Here is a 16,112-nt window from a genome sequence, read left to right on the forward strand (position 1 = left end):
TGTGTGTGTGTGTGTATACTGTAATTAACTTGTACTTGATTTTTATTTTTAATTGTATTAAAGGTCTGTTAAATCAAATCCTCTCTCTCTCTCTCTCTCTCTCTCTCTCTCTCTCTCTCTCTCTCTCTCTCTCTCTCTCTCTCTCTCTGTTTTTTGTAAGCCTCCACTTTTTTCCAGTCATCACTGATTATGTAAGGCTGATGTAGGCAGCAAGCGTGCATGCTTCTCAGTGTGAATAAAAGAGCACTCTTTGTCTCTCTTTCTCTCTCTCTTTGTGCCCATGTGCTGAGCAAGTGTGCGGAGGCGTGAGTGTGAGCGTTTGGCGTGAGTGCTTTCTTTTCTATCTTTTTTTCTACTTTTTTATGTTTTTTTTTTTTTTTTTTTTTTTTTTGGGGGGGGGGGGGGTATTTTATGGTATCTTACTGGTGTGTCTTAAGTGAGTTTGTGTTTGTGTGGCGGCGGGCACCGGCCTTTGTACCGGGAGTCATGTCGGCTCGCGGAGCTGTAGGTGTGGGGCTGGAGGCGCTCACACGCCGGTGCTATGCCAAATTCTGACCCCCGCCAGATTACTACCCCCCTAGTATTGGTAGGCAGAGGTGGACAGAGTACACACCCAGCCGGAATTTCAACGTTGATTCACCGTTGAAACAACGTCAGGTACCATGGTTGGATCAACGGTGAAAAACCTTTCAGATTTGCAAAAATTTTCAACGTTGATATTGTGACGTCATTTCAATGTAGACGTAACAACGTTGATTCACCGTTGAAATTGCGACTTTGTTTCACCCTCTTACCTTTCGGGTTACGGTCATCTGTTGACATTGAATCAACGGTGAATAACCTTTCGGATTTGCAAAAAATTTCAACGTTGATATTATGACGTTGATTCACCGTTGAAATCGCGACTTAGTTTCACCGTCTTGCTTACCTTTCAGCAACGGTAAATACTCAACTGTACGTTCAATTACAACCAGTTTGCATTTAGATCAACACTGTACGTACATATTAGTTAAAAAACAAATGGCTAGCAGCAATTGGTTTACTGTCAACTTCATTAAACTACCCAGACAGCACACATACGTTGGGCCGACGTCGTCCCGACTTACAAAACTCCATCGGCGCGATGTCGCTGAGAGATAGTTTGCTAATCGGTAAGAAGTCGCGGCGATGTCGGCATTTGATCGCAAATGCTCTCCGGTCGACGTTCGGCCGATGCAGCTTTAAATCCCCGCAGCTCTGCGTGGGCGCGGTTCACCGGCGTTTTGCTCATCCTTATTCTAACGTACCACCCGCGGCAGGAGCCGCTGGTTTATAATTAAACAATACATACCAAACCACTCTCAATAACTTTTGCTTATTTATTTATTAACATTTTCAAAAAAGACATTAAATACATTTACATTTATCAGATACTTGTATCAAAAGTGACATACAAATGAGAAGCATTCACTCTTTCAAATATTAACTATGTTTTTTACCACAGCATTTACAGTAAAACCATAGTAAAAACGAAATCAATATTTCTTACTACAATAACCGTTGTTTATCAATGACTGTTGCAGTAAAACCACAGTAAGTACAAAACTAACCATTACTACAGTATTTGCAGTAAAACCATAGCAACCACATTTATTAAGATTAAAAAAATATATATATGGTAGCTACATGGTTACCACAAAAAAAAAAAAAAAGGTCAAAAAGTCCTCTTGCTTAAACTCAAACACATGATTAATGATTTCTGAAGGATCATGTGACCCTGAAGACTGGAGTAAAGATACAAGCAAAACTAATGTCTTTCAGACATGTTGCGTGTTTATATATATTTTTTTAAAACAGCGAGTCTTTTGTATAGGTCAGTGTTTGAACTGAAACGTGCTGGCTCATGGATTTAATTTAGCCTGTACTATAAAAAAAAAAAAAAAAAAAAAAAAAACAGACCGTGGCCTATAACAGATATGTGCATTATCATTGTTGAGGAATCCTCCTGCTATTGCTATAAAATAACAATCAAATTGGAGCAGCAGCACTTATAGACTTGTATACTTTGTTATCTTGAAAAAAATTTAATATGCACATAATTAATGTATAAGTTAATCGGGAAAAAGATGCTAAAAACTGCAAAAAAAAAGAGAGAGAGAGAGACAGACGCAGACGTCACGTTACAAGTCAGACGCAGATGTCATGTTCATTGAGAGGAATTAATGAAGGGCAAGTCAATTGTGCATGTGCATATGTGACCCTGGATCACAAAACCAGTCTTAAGTCGCTGGGGTATATTTGTAGCAATAGCCAAAAATACATTGTATGGATTAAAATTATAGATTTTTCTTTTATGTCAAAAATCATTAGGAAATTAAGTAAAGATCATGTTCCATGAAGATTTTTTGTAAAATTTCTACTGTAAATATATTAAAATGTAATTTTTGTTTAGTAATATGCATTGTTAAGAACTTAATTTGGAGAACTTTAAAGGTGATTTTCTCAGGATTTAGATTTTTTTGCACCCTCAGATTCCAGATTTCCAAATAGATGTATCTTAACAAACCATACATCAATAGAAAGCTTATTTATTGAGCTTTCATATGATGTATACATCTCAGTTTTGTAAAATTTTACCTTATGACTGGTTTTGTGGTCCAGGGTCACATATGGCGTTCATCCAGGGTCAATGACGCTGCAACGTGCACTCGTCTCACTGAACGTCTCACTGACGTCTTAATTTTTATTTTATTTTTGCTATTAAATCCATTTAATTTAAGACGCAGACGAGACGTAAACGTGACGTAGACATCACGCAGACGTCACGGAAATCACGCGTGGCAGTGAAGTGTCGAGCCAGACGTCACGCGTGATTCACGTGTAGCAGTGAAGTTATTTATTTATTTTTTCGCTAACACGTATCATAACACGGTGCTCACACGGCTCAGTGCAGTGTGTGAGCCAATGCACAATTTACTTGCCCTTCATTCATTCATTCCTCTCAATGGACGTGACATCTGCATCTGACTTGTAACGTGACGTCTGCGTCTGTCTTTTTTTTTCTTTTTCTTTTTTTTTGCAGTTTTTAGTGCATCTGTCTTTTTCCCGATTAACTTATACATTAATTGTGTGCATATTAAATACTAATATATTGATATATAACAATATAATAACATAGACATATTTTAGACTTTTTATGTTTTTCAAGTATAAAGTATACAAAGTCTAGTGCTACTGCTCCGATTTGATTGTTATTTTTAGCAATAGCAGGAGGATTCTTCAACAATAATAATACACAAATATCTGTTATAGGCCATGGTCTGCATTTTATTAAATAGTAAGCTAAATAAAGTCCATGAACGCCAGCGCGTTTCAGTTCAAACAAACACTGACCTATACATAAGACTCACTGTTTTAACAAATTATACAAGCAACATTTATGAAAGACATGAGTTTTGCTTGTACATATATATTTTTTGAAACAGGCTAGTAAAAAAAAAAGGAACAGTAAAAAACTAGGAGAAAAAACAATTGGAGAAATATATGCTACATTTTGAGAAAAAATAACTTTCTATACAATTACCAACTTTTGCAATTAACCTATCAATTCTTTTTATTAGCTGACAAACACAAACAAACAAGCCAGAACTCTGCGCTCTCTGAGCTTTATGGTGTGCAAAGGCTTTGCAGATTTTTTGTTGCGAGCACGGAAATTATCAATAGGCTACAAGAAAAGCTAAACTGGACAGTCTTTATTGAAACATTGTGCTCCGGAGAAATGTCTTGATCACTTTCAATTTCGTGAACGTACGAAATTACACGGCAAAATCTGGTGACAAGTCGTCAGTGAACTGCTGACATTGAAACATGTCATAAGTGCAGCAGCGGACCAGGGCACAGAAACATACCTATAAATAGTCTATATTTTACTTAAATCATTAACATAAAAAATGAAAGGAAAAATGTGCTAGGTTTCAGTTCATTGTGACACGAGTAAAGGAAAGCCGTTTTCTTTATTTTTAAATAAATTGGAGTAAATAATTTATGAATAAAACGGGACAGAAACGAATAATGATATTGTGGAATTCAAATTTTAAAAACTTAATGAATTTTTTTCACATAGAAATGCACACAGTAAAGCAAGAATTTAAGCTAGAATGCAGGTAATTTATTGCTAATAAATTCTGTAATAAAAATAATTTTCTCGTTCCAAAACTGTTTGACTTACTTTCTTCTGTGGAACACAAAATATATTTTGTAGAATGTAACCAAACATATCTGGTTACCCTTGATTTATACTGTATAGACATAAATTTAGGAAAGGAAAGGAAAGGAAAGGAAAGGGGGTGAGTGAGGCCAAGTATGGTGACCCATACAAGGAATTTGTGCTCTGCATTTAACCCATCCAAGTGCACACACACAGTAATGAACACACACCGTGAACACACACCCGGAGCAGTGGGCAGCCATTGCTGCGGCGCCCGGGGAGCAGTTTGGGGGATCGGTGCCTTGCTCAAGGGACTCACCTCAGTCGTGGTATTGAGGGTGGAGAGAGTGCTGTACATTCACTCCCCCCACCTACAATCCCTGCCGGACCTGAGACTCGAACCTGCAACCTTTGGGTTACAAGTCCGAATCTCTAACCATTAGGCCACGACTGCCCCCTACTGAATCCCCCCCCCCTATTTACTGAATTTATCAAAGTATCTTCTTTTATGTTCCACAGAAAAAAAGTGATGTTGAGTGAAGTATGACCATTTTCATTTTTGGGTAAAATATCCCTATCAGTAGGCTACTTTAATATTTGTAGACAGTAAAAAAAAAAAAAAAAAAACCGTCTAGGTTACGTAGGTAACCCTCGTTCCCTGAAGGAGGGAACGGAGACGTTACATGGGAACTCGCTTTGAGAGACCAATCGCCTCTGAGCCTTATACAACAGGCCAATGAAAACTGGCGAGTGGAATTTGCATGCCAAGCCACACCCCCGTACATACGGGTATAAGTAATGGCGGCTGCAACACACTCATCAGGTTTTTGCTGAAGAGCCGAATGAGCCGGCGTCAGCGCGACGCCAGGCCCGTGGCAGGGGATGTAACGTCTCCGTTCCCTCCTTCAGGGAACGAGGGTTACCTACGTAACCTAGACGTTCCCCCTCAGTCAAGTCACTCTGACGTTACATGGGAACAGACCCTCTGGAACAGGCCACAGCCCTGACGCCGCGTTACGCACAGACCCACGTGCCAGCAGGCAGATCTGTAACGTAACCTTCCCAACGCCCCGGGGGCCAAGAAAGGGGCCCCTAGGGATGCCAGAAAATTGAAGCACGGGTTGGGGGGGGCGGAGCACATGAACAATTCTTACGCATGTGGAAATGAGAAAAAATTCAATATATCCATAAGGCTAGGGATATACGAGGGAAACAGCGGTCTTCTCCGCTGGAAAATAAATAAATAAGCCACTACCTGCAGGGCGAAGGAGACCCAGGCAGGAACACAGTGAGGACTACTCCGCATCTAGCCCTGACTGCAGGGCATGGAGGACCCAGGGTTCACCGGGGGGAACCTACTGGAAATAGCGCACGGATCCCTTACTGGGGGAATGGCGCAGCAAGCCGTCACCAGCCGTCCTCCCGCTCACCTGATGTCTATGTTAAGACACGGGAGGAGACGGCCTCTACGCGGAGGTTGTAAAACCTGGTGAAGGTATTAGGTGTCGCCCAGCCGGCAGCTCTACAAATGTCTGCTAGTGAGGTGCGGTGCGCCAAAGCATAGGAGGATGCAACACTCCGGGTGGAGTGGGCATGCACACCCAAGGGGCACGGCTGTCCCTGGTACAAGTAAGACAGGGAGATGGCTTCTACCACCCAATGAGCCAACCTCTGTTTGGAGACAGCGTTCCCTTTCTGCTGACCTCCGAAGCAGACAAAGAGTTGCTCGGTGCGTCTGAAGTGCCGAGTGCGGTAGATACGTAGATACGCAAGGCCCGGACTGGACACAGCAGCGCAGAAGCTGGGTCTGCCTCCTCCACGGGCAGAGCTTGCAGGTTCAGGAAAAGCGTGGTGGGAACCTTGGGCACATAACCAGGCCGGGGTCTTAGGATCACGTGAGAATTCGCCGGGCCCGAACTCTAGGCACGAATCGTCTACAGAAAAGGCTTGAAGGTCCCCTACCCTCTTGATGGAAGCCAGAGCCGTCAGGAGCGCTGTCTTGAGAGACAGGAACTTCAGCTCAACTGACGCAAGGGGCTCAAAGGGAACTCCCCGCAGGCCCTGAAGGGCGACGGAGAGGTCCCAAGAGGGTATGAGGCGCGGTCTGGGAGGATTGAGTCTCCTAGCGCCTCTAAGGAACCTAACGACCAGCGGGTGCTTACCTAGGGATAACCCATCTACTGCGTCATGATGTGCGGCAATAGCGGCAACATAGACTTTGAGCGTTGAAGGGGACAGCCTGCGCTCCAACTTCTCCTGCAGGAAGGAAAGCATGGCTGCAATCGAGCATTTCTGAGGGTCCTCTCCTCGAGAGGAGCACCAGTCGATAAACAGACCCCACCGCAGTGCGTAAGGGGGCACAGGACTGCGTGATTGTATCTATCACGGCCTGGGGAAGGCCGGCGAGGTCTGACGCGTCCCGTCCAGGAGCCAGACATGCAGGTTCCAAAGGTCGGGACGTGGGTGCCAAATTGTGCCCATCCCCTGAGAAAGAAGGTCCTTCCTCAAGGGGATTTTCCAGGGAGGGGCTGCTGCGAGGGAAATGAGTTCTGGGAACCAGGTCCTGGCAGGCCAGTATGGGGCGACCAGGAGAACCTGCTCCTGGGGATGTGAATGGCACGCAGCGATTTCAGCCACGTTTGACTCCAGAGGAGCAGACGGCGGGCGAGTTGTGACATGCGAAGAGAGCGGAGACTGCCCTGGCGATTGATGTAGGCCACAGTTGCAGTGCTGTCGGTGCGAACAAGCACGTGCTTCTGACGCAACGTCGATCAGAAGCGACGAAGGGCCAGAAGGACTGCCAACAACTCGAGGCAATTGATGTGCCACTGCAGTCGAGGTCCTGTCCAGGAGCCCGAAGCTGCCTGCCCGTTGCAAACAGCACCCCAACCCGTGGTGGAGGCATCTGTGTAAACCACAATTTGCCTGGACACCTGTCCCAGGGGCACTCTGGCCCGGAAGAAGGCAGGGTCTGATCACGGGCTGAATAGGCGGCGACACTGCGGGGAAACGCCAATCCGGAGTGTGCCACGGTGCCATGCCCGTCTCGGGACTCGGTCGTGTAACCAGTGCTGAAGCGGCTGCAGCTGCCATATGCCCCAGGAGCCTCTGAAAAGTTTTGAGAGGAACCGCTGACTTGTGCCTGAACAACTTCAGACATCTCAGCACTGACTGCGCACGCTCGTTGGAGAGGCGGGCTGTCATAGCGACCGAATCCAGCTCCACACCGAGAAAAGAGATCCTCTGCACTGGGGAGAGTTTGCTCTTCTCTCGGTTGACCTGAAGGCCCAGATGGCTGAGGTGCCGAAGCACCAGGTCTCTCTGCTCGCACAACAGATCTTGCGAGTGAGCTATCAGAAGCCAGTCGTCGAGATAGTTGAGAATACGGATGCCTGTCTGCCAAAGAGGGGACAGACCGATTCAGGACTCTGAGATCCAGGATGGGTCTTAACCCACCACTCTTTTTTGGGCACGATGAAGTAAGGACTGTAAAACCCTGACTTCATGTCGGCTGGAGGGACAGGCTCGATCGCGTCCTTCGCCAGTAGGACCGCGACCTCCGCACGCAGGACAGCGGCATGCGTGTCCGAATGGACAGAAGTGTAAAGAACGTCTCTGTACCTGGGCGGGCGCCTGGTGAATTGGATCGCATAGCCGAGACGTACCGTCCGAATTAACCACCGCGAGGGGCTGGGAAGCTGACGCCAGGTCCCCAGCCGCTCTGCCAGGGGAATCAAGGGAACGTTGACCGTCGTGCCCGAGGTGGGGCAGCCTAGGGGAGGAACGGGAAGGGGACTGTGCCCAGAAGGAAGAACGTCCTGGGGGGGAGTCAGACTGCTCGAGGCAGTGTTTACCTTCATCTCTGGTTCCTGCGCTGGCGACAGACAGCTCCGGGTCCAGCATCGAGAGGGCAGGAGTGTGCCGCTCGAAAAGGGAACACGGGGCTGAGACCCCAGAGGTGAGAAAATTAGCTCTTTTTTGCCAGGAGCGGCGACGTCGATGTTGTCGTCGCCTGAAGAGCCATCTTCTCCACCTCTGGGCTGCCCACGTCAGGGATGTTACGCAGATCTGTTGCGTGTGGACGTAGCCGGTCCCTGAGAGGCGGGCGGCGCACCTCTCCCGCGGCCAGCTCGACGTCGCAGCCTGGCCTCGTGAAGCTCGGCGGGGGACGGAGCAGGTTTAGGATTTTCTTTGGGGGCCGCGGGGGGGCGCCCTCGGCGACGAGCAGGCGGAGGTTGAGCCACCGGCGGCGGGATGGAAGGTTCGCGGCGGGGCAGAATGTGCTTGATCGCCTCCGTCTGCTTCTGGACTGCCGAGAACTGCTGGGCAAAGTCCTCGACAGCGTCGCCGAAGAGGCCACTCTGGGAGATGGGAGCGTCAAGAAAGCGAGCCTTGTCGACGTCTGCCATCTGGGCCAGAGTGAGCCACAGGTGTCGCTCCTGGACCACAGCCATGGACATCACCTGACCAAGGGAACGCGCCGTGACCTTCGTGGCCCGGAGGGCGAAGTTGGTGGCGGCGCAGAGTTCTTCCAAAACCCCCTGGTCAGGACCACCCTCGTGCAGTTGTTTCAACGCCTGCGCTTGGTAGACCTGTAGAGTGGCCATGGCGTGCAAGGCGGTAGCGGCCTGCCCAGCAGCGTGATAAACGCAGCCCGCAAGGGCGGACGAGCGTTCACACGCCCTAGATGGGAGATGCGGGCGAAACCGCCAGGAAGCAGCGCCGCGCGGGCACAAATGCACCGCCACAGCGCGCTCAACCTGGGGGATGCCCACGTACCCCCTGGCCACCCCGCCATCGAGGGTGGCGAGGGGAGAGGAGCTGGGGCGGGACCGAGATGAAAAGGGGGCCCGCCAGGTCTTAGTCAGCTCCTCGTGCACCTCCGGGAAAAATGGGACTGACTGACTCCCTAAAAACCAATCATCCAGCCTAGAGGGATCGGCCGGAGGCGCTGGAGGCACCTCAAGACCGATCCCCCTGGTGGCCCAGAGAAGCATAGCCAAGAGCTCGGCATCCGCGTCAGACGGAGCAACCACCTCGAGAGGGCGTCCGCCTCGCCCTCCGACTCTCCCTCTGATGCTGCGATCGACATCTCGTCTTCTGCAGGAGCACCGAAGGAGACGCTCAGCCCGCTGGGCGGGGAAGAGTACTGCTGCGGGAACTCAACGGGGTCACGCTGTGTGACAGAAGACCGCAGGGCCTTCTTAGCCGGCGGTGCATTCTTCACGGTGACTCTCAGGTCCCCCCCACCCCTCGCCACGGTGGCCGAAAAGCATTGACGGCTCAACGACTGACCGCGGGAGGAAGGCGAGGGGAGCCGGCTCGCGAACGAGCGGCGGGACCTCAGCGTGGCCATGGTCATGCACTCGCAGTGCGGGCATGAACCATCCCTGAGCGCCGCCTCAGCGTGTTCGGGACCTAGACACGTGAGGCAGAGCTCTTGTCCGTCCACAGAAGAGAGGAAACTACCGCATCCTGAAGCACACGGCCGAAAAGGCATTCTGAAAAGAACGTCTGAATCGGCCGTGAGAAATTGACTCTTTTAGCTCCCGGTCTGCCCAGGGAGAAGCCGCGGGGCGGCTGTGCACTCGACGGGGCTTGCTCGCTGGAATGCAGGCGGCTTGTTGCCGTGAAAACGGCAGCCCGCGGGAGGATCGCTGGTGCGAAATGAAAATGCTCTTTTAGGCACCAGCGGGGAAGAACTCTGGAAACAGATGGCTTCTGTGAATTTTTCTTGCAGAATAGGCAAACAGCTCATAAACGAGTCTCTGAAAGCAAAAATCTGATGAGTGTGTTGCAGCCGCCATTACTTATACCCGTATGTACGGGGGTGTGGCTTGGCATGCAAATTCCACTCGCCAATTTTCATTGGCCTGTTGTATAAGGCTCAGAGGCGATTGGTCTCTCAAAGCGAGTTCCCATGTAATGTCGGAGTGACTCGACTGAGGGGGAACACACCTTATTTTAGACACTAATATTGATCTTTAATCAGGCTTTTATGGAATTAACATTTTACTTAAATTAAAAATGAATTGGAAGCTGGAAAAGATTCGCGTTCAAGGAAAGAGTATAAGGACAAATCTAAATTATTTATTAATAAACTAGTGCAGAGTCAGTGTTGCAAAGATCTCTTTTTTGGACGCGCCTTTAGAGTGACATTAATCTTTACTGATTACATATTGAAAGAACTTTTGTTTTCGATTTGTTTTATTGCGTTAAGTAATAATTTAAAGCTTTCTATATAAATATTAATCAGGACTGTGAGGCATGGATTTCCCTTTATTTTTGTTAAGTGCTCCTGGTCAAGAACGAGACGGAAGAAAGCGCATCATTTTTGTTTTCTTTATTTTATAAAAACGCTGTAACGCTTTTTGATGTATTACTCGTACCTTTCTGAGCAAAAATAACGGAGCATTTTACAAACTGTGGGAACGGATTGCGAAAGCGTGCGCACGGATTATGATTTTGTGGGTACGGATTCAAAATCCGAGGGTACGGTTTACAAAATCTGAGCGCACGGATTGGAAATTCGTGGGCACGGTTTGTTAATCCGTGGGCATGAATTGTTAAACCGAGCCCAGCCGGCACATGACCGACCTTCAACGTTGAAATTTGGTTGAAATAAGGTCACTTGTTGTTTCAACAGTGAAACAACGTTGATGTGACGTTGAATGCTAAATGGTTGAAGATCAGTCAACACATGACCGAAATTCAACGTTGAAATTTGTTTGAAATTAGGTCGGTTGTTGTTTCAACGGTAAAACAACTTTAATAAAACTTTGAATGCTAAACGGTTATATTTGCCTTCAAAAGCAAATGTTTAAATTATAATATTAATAATAATAATAATTAACAAGGTTAACTTATAAATCAACATATGTCTTCAGCATACAAAGAAATGTTTGCCTTTTAAATGATTATGGACATTATTATTTCATGAAACTTATTATAAAATATAAGTGTATATGTTAAATATCATCACCAAAAATAAAACTAAATACATTTCGCTACCACATGCTGAAACAATTCCTATTGGTTGTTTTACCTTACTGCTTTGATCATGATTGGTTAATCTGGCTGTCATTCAGGAAACTGACGGGTGGAACTGCGCGGGCCATTGAAATTTAAAAAAATTCGACCGTTACCGCATTTTCTTGTGAGGCTGTGAGTTGCATAGTCTGTACGAGAGCTGCTGCTCACCGAAATTATTTAGTTGGTCACGAATTATTTTATATTTTCCTGTTATATTTTTTTTTATTTTGAGCGTATTTGAATTGTGAGATCCTAACGGAAAACAAAAACCGGAACACAGAGGAAATAGACGTGAGCTGCGAGTCTCTGAAAACATACAGCACTGGCTAAATCACGTAAGACAATAAGTATTTATTATTAACGTTACCTTTTAAAAAATAGTACAAGAGTTTACAAATTGGTAAAGGACATGTAAACTGCAGAAGTTAAATACTTGAGTGTGTGTTTGTGCTGCTTTATTATCACAGACAGCAAAAGTTAGATGCTAATCGCATTTAGAGCGCTAGCAATATTAGCTCATCTGGTCGTATATGTATCTGCTGTTGTTGTGTGTTGCTAGTATTTGTTAATGTCTGTCTTTTAGAGATTCACATTTTTCGATATAAATGCCATGCATTACTGCAGGTGTGTTTACATTTTAATCCTATAATAACAGTCCTAAAGATGACCTACTTTATCTTTCTTTTCTGAATATCATATAACTAGGTACGCGACTATCTCCGCCGTCGCGGCTGCCATTTTAGTTCCGGTCAAAGCAAATTTGGATTTCCTCAGGCGACGTGCGGTGTTGCGTAAAAAAAGCTTCTGATGTTTTGTTGATGGCGGAATTTCCGGGTTTTCATTGATAACACCACCGGAAGGACCATAGAAAACTTCTCGTTTTCAGTCACCTTCTTTTCTGTTGAACTACTGGCTTTGTGAGCGCGCCAAAGTGTGTTGCTCGTAAAATCGCCGTCGTTTTTGCTGAAGGTGAGTAAAAACATTATTGAAATTGTAATAGACATTTAGTTTAATTGCTAAACTACAAGTGAACGAAATTTCAATGAATTTGAACGACGACCACGGGAGTTTTACCACCCGCAAAATCTGCTAAATGTGAAAAAAAAAGTGAAGCATCCATACTGTGTCATATAAGTTAGCCACGAAATTTATCTTGTGTCACTGTCAGATAGCAAAGCTATAAAAGTGGTTTTGTTAGATGAAGCTATTCTCATTGCAGATAATGTAGTAGTAATACTAGTAGAAGATAGTTACTTAAGTGAGTAAGTAAGTTAACATTACTGCAAACTTACTATTTTCTCAATAGTATAAAATAAATAGAACAATAAATAAGAACATCTGTATGCTCATGAAAATAAGATATTTTAAACATTCTGTCCAGACAAGCAGGGACATTTAAGCAGAATGTAACAGTTATGTCTAAACTCAGTCCATCATTTTTGCTATAAGTGTATTGTGATAGTCAAAACATTTGGTTTAGTTTTTAGTGACAACAACATGGACTTATTTGCTTCTGTTTTTATTACTGCTTGACCCAAATTTCACGATTTCAATTCAAATCTTGATTTGATTCCGATCTTGATTCAATATTGATTCATTTGGATAAATAGCAGGTAGCCTAACACGTAACAGTAGATGCATGTTAATTTTTCTCAAAAAAAAAAAAAAAAAATGAAGTGTCTTCCACTTAAACGTTTTTCAGGTGTATTCAGCAAAAATGCCAAAGGTCAAAAGAAAGAAAAAAAAATGTCCAGAGAAGCTAGAGCCAGGAAGGGGCCGGTTGTTTTTGGAGGAAAATTTCAGTCAGCTGCCATCTACACATGATCAACTAAAGAATGGACATCTGCTGTTACATTATCATGTTGTCGATAAGTCTCCAGCCCAAACTGTGAAAGCTATCGAAGAAATGCTCCACTGTACACTCAATCCCCATCACATAAGACATTTAGCAAAGAGAGTACAGAAATATGAGCACCACCTCACTCGTCAGTCAGACATGGACAGCTACACAAAGGTAAGCATGACCTCATGTACAGTTTTTTCTTCAATAACTGTAGCAGTATATGTAACTGTTAATTGCCTGAAGTCTCTAATAATATTAATCATATAAATTGAGTACTATATTAAAGGAATATGACAGTGTTATCATCAATGCATTATAATAAAAAAAATAATTGCCTCCATTTGATTTTTTTTACAGATATGCTTTGAAGATTTTGTAAAATTCACAGCAGTCCCTGACATGCCTGATGTTCAAGCTGATGTAGTGATGTCTGAGGATCCCAGTCCTACTACGTCTTCCACTGAGTTCTCTTATCAAGCAAGAAGCCTTCCTTCCATCACTGATGTTGTTCCCAACCCAGCCTTAGGACCCTTTGATCTGAACAATGGTCAGCCTCCCCATGGTGTTAAAATGCATGATGACCCAAGTCTGCCTTCCACTGGAGATGTTGGACCCACTGATTCAGATTACACATTACCCACACCAGATGTTCAATCAACATCAAGTGAAAGTCCAACAACACCGATGAGAACAACGAAGTCCAAGGTACCAGGCACCCCTGACACACCACTATCTATACGTTCCTTACAGCGAAAGGGTTTGTTGACACCAAGGAAACTTAAGATGCAACAGACATTAGCTTTTGTTGCAAGACAAAGAGCTGAGATGAAGCAAAATCACTTGAACAAAGTGAAAAAATTAAGAGCTAAATTGAAGGCACAAGCACTACAGGTTGTGCAAGTAAAACATCTAAGACAACTTCTAAAACGGAAAGATGCATCATTAGCAAAAAAAAAGTTAAAAATTGCTGAAATTCATTCCAAATACTCCAAACTAGCCATAGTGAAGGAACTTTGTGATGTTAAAGGAAAACTAACAAAATTACAAAAAATGCACAAACGTTTAAAACACCGCAATAAAACCCGAAGGAGGACAATTCGGGCACAAGGACTAAATGACGGACAAGATGCTACCATTGCTGATTTGCAGGGCAAGCTCAGAGAAAAAAATGATGCTATCTGCCAGCTGCAATGTGACAATATGTGGCTACAGGATACAGTTAATGATCGGCAGCGTGACTCGAAATTAAAAAAGGAGGAGAAGCAGTATCCCACAGAAATGAGGATGCTTGTTTATGAAGCAATTGTAAATAATCTTCCTACAAAAAACATCCCCACTTTGATTTCTCAGTTTGCAAAGCGCACTGGTGTTGATATCGGAGATGTCCCACATAGGAGCACAGTGGAAATGATGTGCCGTGAACTTGGCACCATTTCAGATTTTCAAGTGGCTGAGCATATGCTAGAGAACAAGGATATGACATTAGGTTTTGATGCAACAACTCAGGAGGGTGTACACGTCAATTCAATACATGTAACTTCATCGGACAAGTGCCACATTATTGCAGTTGATCCTTTGGCTGGGGGAACTGCAGAGGACTATGAAGTGCACATTAATCAGTCTGTAGACAATTTAGTTGAGGTACATTGTGCTTTTCACAAAGCTGAGAAAATAAAGGACAACACAGTAGACTTCCCAAAGATAAGGTCAGAAATAATTGCGTCTGTTTCAAATTCTATGACCAACAGGGCAGCTGTTAACCATGCCACCATTGAACGATTAGAGAATTCCTGGGGCAAAAAAATTAATGAATTAAATTGCCACCTACATCCACTAGAAACGATTGCTACTGAATGTCGCAAAGCATTGAAGCAGAAGGAACCATCTAACATTGTGAAGAAGGTGTTGGGTTCAGATTGCATGGCCAATGATCTAGTGCTGGGCTTGAATAAATTCAGGTACAAAGATGCAGCTGGGGACCCAAAAGGATTTGTGCTTGCATTGTCTAATGCCAAACTGCCTCGAGGTTTGCTGCCAAGATACAGAGGAAACAGGCTCCATGTTATGTTCTTGATCTGTGAACGGCTTCATGAACACAGAGAATTCTTTGTGAAGTTTCTTAACGGACAAACCTTTTCATGCAACAGGCTCAGAGGTGCCCTCCAACATGATTTTCAAAGTCCTGTTGCAATGGTGGAAATTCAGGTGCTTGGTCTTTTGGGCAAAGTGCTGACTGGGCCTTGGATGGCCAGATTTTACAAGGGCGCAGCCTCTGAAATCAGTCACTTTGAAGGTTCAGTCATGGTAAAGGAGGTTCTAGACAGGTTAGAAGTATTTTCACAAGATCCTCAACAAATTCTCTCTGTGACACATGATATGTTTGGTGCTGAGCTGTCCAGAAGTCCAGATCTTGAGGCTCTTCTGGTGGAACCTGTGGACAGAGATCTCTTTCTGTCAATGATGGAAGGATGTATAAATGCAGTCCAAAATGTCCTCACAAGGCAGTACCAGAGGTACTTTAACATGGATGTAAATGATCAGCTGAAAAAGGAGACAGAAAGTGCTCGTTTACATAACATTGATGCAGAGCAAGTGATGGGCATGTTTTCTGCTCTGAAGGACAAGGCCCCAAATGCCACCTTGTGCTTCATCTCCTGTAAGATTCGTGCTCAGAAAAATAAAGTATTGGATTACCTGGATGGATTGACATCTGAAAAAAGAGAAAAACTGATTAAAGTTGCCATAACAAGTGCAAAGAAACAGAGGCAACGGAGAAGAAAGAACTGTGCTGAAATTCAAGAGGAAGTAATGAAGAGACTTGCAGCTAAACAGCAGCAAAGACTGGAAAGTGAAAGGAAGAAGCTGGAGGCAAAACTGAAGAAGCCAAACTTGGATTTGAGTATTGAGTTCCCTGAGATGGATGAAGACTGCAGGTTCAATGTTGATGAAATTGTTGGGGGCAAGGTTGTGGGCAGAAGGATATGCCACATCTGGTTTGACAAGGACTCAAAAAGTGAAACCATGTATTATGGACAAATTGATAAATATCTG

Source organism: Garra rufa, chromosome 1 (genome assembly GCF_049309525.1).
Source record: "Garra rufa chromosome 1, GarRuf1.0, whole genome shotgun sequence".
Taxonomy (NCBI): domain Eukaryota; kingdom Metazoa; phylum Chordata; class Actinopteri; order Cypriniformes; family Cyprinidae; genus Garra; species Garra rufa.